The sequence below is a fragment of the Cynara cardunculus genome, assembly GCF_001531365.2.
Source record: "Cynara cardunculus var. scolymus isolate 2C chromosome LG 15, CcrdV1, whole genome shotgun sequence".
Taxonomy (NCBI): Eukaryota; Viridiplantae; Streptophyta; class Magnoliopsida; order Asterales; family Asteraceae; genus Cynara; species Cynara cardunculus.
Genome location: NC_037542.1, coordinates 2,259,632 through 2,266,571, shown reverse-complemented (window position 1 = coordinate 2,266,571; position 6,940 = coordinate 2,259,632).

Genomic DNA, 6,940 nt, shown 5'->3' with positions numbered 1-6,940 from the left:
CCAAATATAAATTACTTCGTTATTGTACATAAATTAAATTATAAAAAAATTGGATTAAAAAATTACAGAAAAAAATAAGGAATTTCAAATAGTTAATTTGATACTAATATCGATATATTTTTGTCAAATTTTTATGATATCATCAAACATACATTTTATTCAAAAATAAAAACAGCATCGCTTTCTCAAAATCACATAAAGTCATATTATAACATCGACTGAGATAAAGAATAAAATGAAATATTAAAAACACGATGTATCTCGCTGCATTGCGCGAGTACTCTTCTAGTATATTATAAAGCATTTGATAAAAACTCTTAAAAACTATTTTTTATGTATTAAGTACTATTTATTGGTGCATATTACTTAAAATTCAAGATTACAAGTAAATTGCAAGTATGTATAACTTATTAAAGTTTCATAAATGAATTCGTGTAACTAACTGCAGATAAACATAATTAAATATTGGATAGCTATCTCATTTTTTAAATATAAAAAATCTAAAATATATTTAGAATAGTCATTAAATTCTAACAAAATACTAATTATTATCTTTATAAAAAAATTATATTATTAAACCAAAAATAAATAACTTTATTATTAAATCAAAATTAAATTATAATAAAAAATTGAATTAAAGAAATTATAGAAAAAACAAGAACTTTTAAATATTTAACTTGATATTAAATCGACACATTTTTTTTCGAAATTTTAAGATACCTTCAAATTTACATTTTATTCAAAAAATAGAAACATTATCGTTTTTCAGTACTACATAAAATTATATTATACATCGACGAAAACAGAAAAAAAAAAAAATTAAAATCGATATATATCTCGCTGCATTGTACGAATACCCTTCCAATCTTTCAAATAATAGATTCGGGGAAAAGGAATCAAGACTAGAAACTCGACAAACCTAGATTTTATTATTTCTCATGCTTTGGAAAAATATCAACTTCTACCCAAATTTATGGCCTCTTTTTTTTTTTTTTTTTTTTTGTTACGACTCCTTCTCGAGCTTCGCCTCTATTCTACCTCACACCCCTAATGCATTTCTTTTCCCCTACCCGGTCTTCTCCGGCTTGAATTTTAAAATGATGGTTGTTTCTTGGTTGAGGTTACTTGACACCAAAGTTTGTAGGTTGAGGTACAGCGGAAAATAAAACCGTCATCCTCCAAGAACCCATACGAACCGGAATAAATCGGGTGTTTCGAAATTATACTTCACTGTTAGCGAAACTTTGAATTGCAACAACAAACAAAGCTTGATGTCTCCACGGTATCCACGCGAACAATCCGAATCATTTGTCTTCTCGTGCTGCTAGTCACTGTTTCAAAACTTAGAAAGAAAAGGGAGCATATTGTTGTAGGTGATTTTGAGAAAAAGTTGCAAGAGCAAAAAAAAATACTAGCATAAAATGTCATACATTTTATATGGATGCGAGAGGTATGACCTAACTATCACCATGCCTCCACCATGCTTAAGTGTAAGACTTTCATATACCATCACTCTCTTACAAAGCTCATCCCTAGTCATCTTTATTTACGTCCAACATAAATAATATCTGATTTTATATAATCAGATTAAATCGATACAAATCAGATATGATAATTAAACATTTTAATTATTGAAACTCCTTACTCGAATATGTTCAAAGCGTGTGACCCAATGGGTTCTCGACATGTTGGTAATAAATATAAATATCATATTTATAGTTATAAACGATGAGCGRTATCTAGCAATACATCACCGTTACCCAAATGACGATAATTGGTGATACAACAAATTATCGGTTTGCAGTCAATTTTAGTTTACACATTTAATTCTTTTGTCCTTGATGTCCAGATTGAACATGAGACATTGAATGTGTCATTCTCGTTATGTTCAATCTCTAGTTTCTTGATTCTCTAATATACTAATAAAAAATAGATAATGATATCTCATATCAGTTATCTAAGCATGCATGCATCTCTTTAGTATATATTTATCAAGGGGCTCAGAGACATCACTCCCGTCATAAATGAGGGACAAATCCTATCTCGATACATGCTAATTCTATCATGTGATATACAACATACCCAACTATCATTCTGCCACCCAGTTAAAGAAGGATTAGAATAAATGTCAAAATACATTACTCACACATAACAAACTCCATGTTCTCAAGTCAAAGAATTACATGTATATTGACCATATGAGAAACACTTATGACACTCACATGACATCCAATGAAGTGTTCTCATAATGAGTCACGTCTGATACACAAAATCTCAATTTTGTACCCATATGTAGATTCGATATCTCTATATGAATCCCTATAAGTGCTAGTCATTATCATATTACTTCAACTTTAAACCCGAAATAATATTTAACTAGGGACATTTAGAATATACATTATTCTAAGGTTATTTATTATGAATAATTAAAACACAAAATATAATATAGAGATAATAAAATGGGCAATGCCTTTTTATTAATGGGCAATGCCTTTTTATTTATTTATTACTTTCATAAAACAAAACTCAAAGTTACAATCATCATATGATTGGTTTTTGGGCATTCATTAACAGAGGTTACAAGCATAAAGAACACCAAACGCCAAAAAGATTATGGGTTGGGACGAACATCAAATACCAAAATGTTTATTTCAAAGAAGAGTTGGCAATAATTGGAGCATCATGATACGAGAAGAAGGTGTTCATCCTACAAACTTGGCTCTTAACCACTACTCAGCTCATTCTCTTAGACATTTAATCACCTTCTAGTATTTTTCAAGTATAATCCTCACCGCTAATCTTGTTCATTTCTTTTAGAGTCATAATTGTTAGTGTTTTGGTCTTTTTGACCAGCCCTGTTGATCAACTTCTATTTTTCTTGGTTAAGTTATGTTAGAATAAAGCTCCTTAAGTTTAGGAACATGAGTCGTATTTGGTTCATTTGACTGAGTCCAGGATTTTCCTTCTTTTTGGGTAGGTTTATTTCTTGTAATTCGTGCTTTTGCTTGAATAATACTCAATTTTTACTTATACTCAAATACATACTCTTATTGGTGTTAACAAGTGGTATCATTTGATTAGAAGAAGTAAAGAGATACAAGTGATTGCAGATCATTTGTAACATAAGCTTATTAGGGGAGAACATTTTACTAATAAACAGAAGCACAACTGAGGGAGAATGGCAATGGCTGCTATAACTACAGTTCAAGATTGGTTTGTTCAACCAACAATACCAAAATTTCGTGACCATTACGATTACTGGTTAATGTCAATGGAAAACGTTCTAAGAAGCAAAGATATGCAAGGTCTACTGGGAAAAGAATTTTGAAACCCCTTGTTGGGTAACTGTTGCTGGTGAGGTACAAAAACGAACAACTAATGAAGCAACGATCAAGGATTTAAAGGTAAAAAACTACCTCTTTCGAGCTATTGAGAGAGAAATACTCGAGATAATTCTAGGCAAAGTTTCACAAAGGCAAGTTGGGACTCAATGAAGAATAAGTATCAAGGAACAACCAGAGTGAAGAGGGCACAATTGGAAGCTTTAAGGAAGGAATAGGAATATTTGTGCATGAGAGAAAGAGATATGTTAGAAGACAAGCTAGTAATCACAAGTTGACGCCAATTTGGAGAGTTACGAATCAAGCCTTCAATCACCAACCCTTTAAAACTTGTCATTTTGATGTGAACATTCTCTAAAAGTGTCAGTAAATGTATATTTGTCCTTAGCCATTTTTATTGTTCATAATAATGCTCAAAGTTCAATTGGACAATATGTTGTCACATCAAGGTGTACTATGAAAATATATGGTCTCCAATTTGCTGCTGGAAAATAGAATTCATGATTCTCCTTTTTTATTGTTTATAGGATTTGTTTATGAGTTGATGCCTCATGTAATTTTATGCAACAATAGTTGAAGATAGCATCCAAGAATCAGTAACCACCTAACCATTTTAATGTGAAATGTGATAAACACATTTACCAACTTTTAGTATTCATACAAGGCTCTGGATGGTCTATGGTAGACTGCCTTATGACTTTACATTCAGCAAATGCACACCAACAATAAGTAATTAAGTTTAGATTTATCTAATAGAGAGCTAGAAAAAATAAGTAATAGAATTTTAGACGCCTATGAGTTTTGGTTAGTAAGTTCAAGACAAACCTTTGAAAACTTCGGAAGGATCCTCTAAATGTCCTGCAAACGATATAAGCTTATTCCCTTCCCATGGTCTCTACATATACAACCAATTGATTAGACAACAAACTCTACTCTATTGAAGGAACAAATCTAGATACTGACCAAAGAATGCCCTACACAAGAAACAACTGCCACTGGAGCCTCAAGAGTTTGCTTTAACTTCAATCCTTGACCATATCCAATTTCGTAAATCAAGCGTCTGCAACAAACCCTCACTAAGTACACCTAACTATGTTGAATCAATAGCAAGAACAAAGTGGTAGTTTAAACAATTTTTACACAAAATTGAAGAGAGAACTAAGACATAACACCGAGTAGATAGAACAAAGGGACTGTTGTAACTTTTAGAGATTGTGTACCTGTTGTTCGAGCGATCGATGCTGAGAGAAAGATAGATTCAATTAATGGAGATGATCAACATGATTCGACAGATTCGAGCGATGGTGATGAGATCAACGAGGACAATGTTATTCGACGAGAGCGTATGTGATTGAGCGATTTGGGGGCGTGGATGCGACGATCTGTGATTGAGCGACGAGAAGAGAGAAGAGAAAGGTATTCATATATTTTTTATTTAATTTTGATTTGTTTTTAATATAAATCTTTTAGATAATATATTTTTTATTTAATTTTAATTTATTTTTTAATATAAATCTTTTAGATACACTTTTAAGAGGTAACTAAATACTTTTATTTAATTTTAAAAATCTTAATTTTTTTATTAATCTTTAAAGAAGCATACAAAAGTGATCCTAAAAATTGATGCAACTTTTTAGAGACATTTTTAACAAAAAAAAACTTCTCTAAAACTTTTAACGACATTTCTTATACCGTATAATTAGCCTATAAATCCTTCTTTAAATGTCGTCCAACTTTTAGTTACGTTTCTCATTTTTGTCATTTAAATCCTTCTCTATATTGTAGCTTGAGATACACTTCTAAAAGTTTCTCTGAAAATTTATTCTCTAAAGCTCCTTGCTCTTGTAGTGATCTTCTTATGGGATTTTTACTATAAACCTAGCAAGTGAGTTTCACCTTTATTTTTACTAAGCTTTATCATGCCAAATTTACTATCTTACATCTTTGAGGAACTTTTCTTTGAATATTTTGTTTGACCTAATTTTACTTAACTTATGGATAACACTTGAACTAAATATCATTTTAGGGCTTAAAATGTTAATGACGTTATTTATGATTACATCAAGTCGTATATGGGTATTGTATGCTAAAATATCATGTATGAACATATCTTGGGTATAGCCTCTTTATATTCAATCATGGTATATGTTGATGTAGATGAGGAGTTTGTGTATGGCTGAATAGACTATGTACACATAATGAGATTTAATGTGTGAATAATATTTTTATAAATATGCACATGTGGTGATTTAGATCCCTAATCCTTATGCATGAGGATTAGTGGAATATGGAGTTAATTATGTTATATTGATATTTTTCAATTGCTAGTAAGTAGACACTAAAGGTTCATTGGGACTCTTGAGATGAAACTTGGCTAGAAGAATGGGTGGACAATAAGATTCAAGAGTCCTTAAGGTGGAACTCTTTGGAGTAGACACTAGTTCTCGTTTACTTTGCAGGAATGGAATGGATTTGGGGGATTTGGATTTCAAATCCATTCCAATCCCATGTTTGCTTTGTTGGATTGTCCAGATTTAAAATCCTAGGATTTAATTAAAATCCTACAACATAGGATTTTGAAATTCTTAAGAAATGCTTGGGATTTCATGGGATTTCGTAGAATTGTATGAAAAAAGGTGTTAAAAATATTAAAAACATTTGTTTTGTAATAATAGATCATAAAAAAAATGTAATTTAATTATTTTTTATAATTATTTTTTATAAATAATGGAATCCAATTCCTACAAATCAAACACACCTATGATTTCAAATTCATTCCAATTCAAATCCCTCTAAATCCAAATGCTTCCATGAAATTCAAATCCCCAAAAAACAATCCTACAAACCAAACAGACCTAAGGGTAATAGTGGGTTTGAGGTGACGCCATGAATGGGTGTGCACTAAAACCGTGAACCTGAGATGTAGTCCCAATAAAATCATTATGGGGAAATACTTTTGTGTTCATGCCTCATTGATGGAAACGGGTCTCCCCCGTCATTGAGAGATATTTCGTGTGTACAATGTCCAGGTAGGGACAACTTGTTGTGGTACACGGTATTGTACCACTATTACGGATCAGGTAACACTTTAATTTTCCCTTATCTACCTTAAGAGTTATTTTGTGTGTGATCTCACTAGACATTAAGCCTAAGACTTGTTCTTGATTATGTGATTTCTAGATCTTGTTAGTGGTGGATCTAAAACCACATAAGGGACTTGGTTGATGCTACTTAGAGGCATCAACGTTTTGGGAAGCACCCAAGTGGATGTTGAATTTTTGGAAGATAGAATAACACCCGATTGTAATATAGTTCCCTTTGAAATTAGATTATTAGGTTGTTATTATGTCTTAGTTCTTGAATTTTGTGCTACTTGGTGAACTTTCTCTTCATGGGTTAAACCGCTTTATGTTTATTGAAATCTCAAGTGGTATGAAATGTTTTACCTCGTCTTAAGTTTTAAGGTGTTACAAGTTGGTATTAAAGCTCTAGTTTAAGAGAACTAGGTTTGATTTTAGAATATCTTGACTTAAACTGACCAATTTAAGTGTTGATTGGTGAGAATTTGGGTAGAATCTTAGGAAGGGATGCCCTACGAC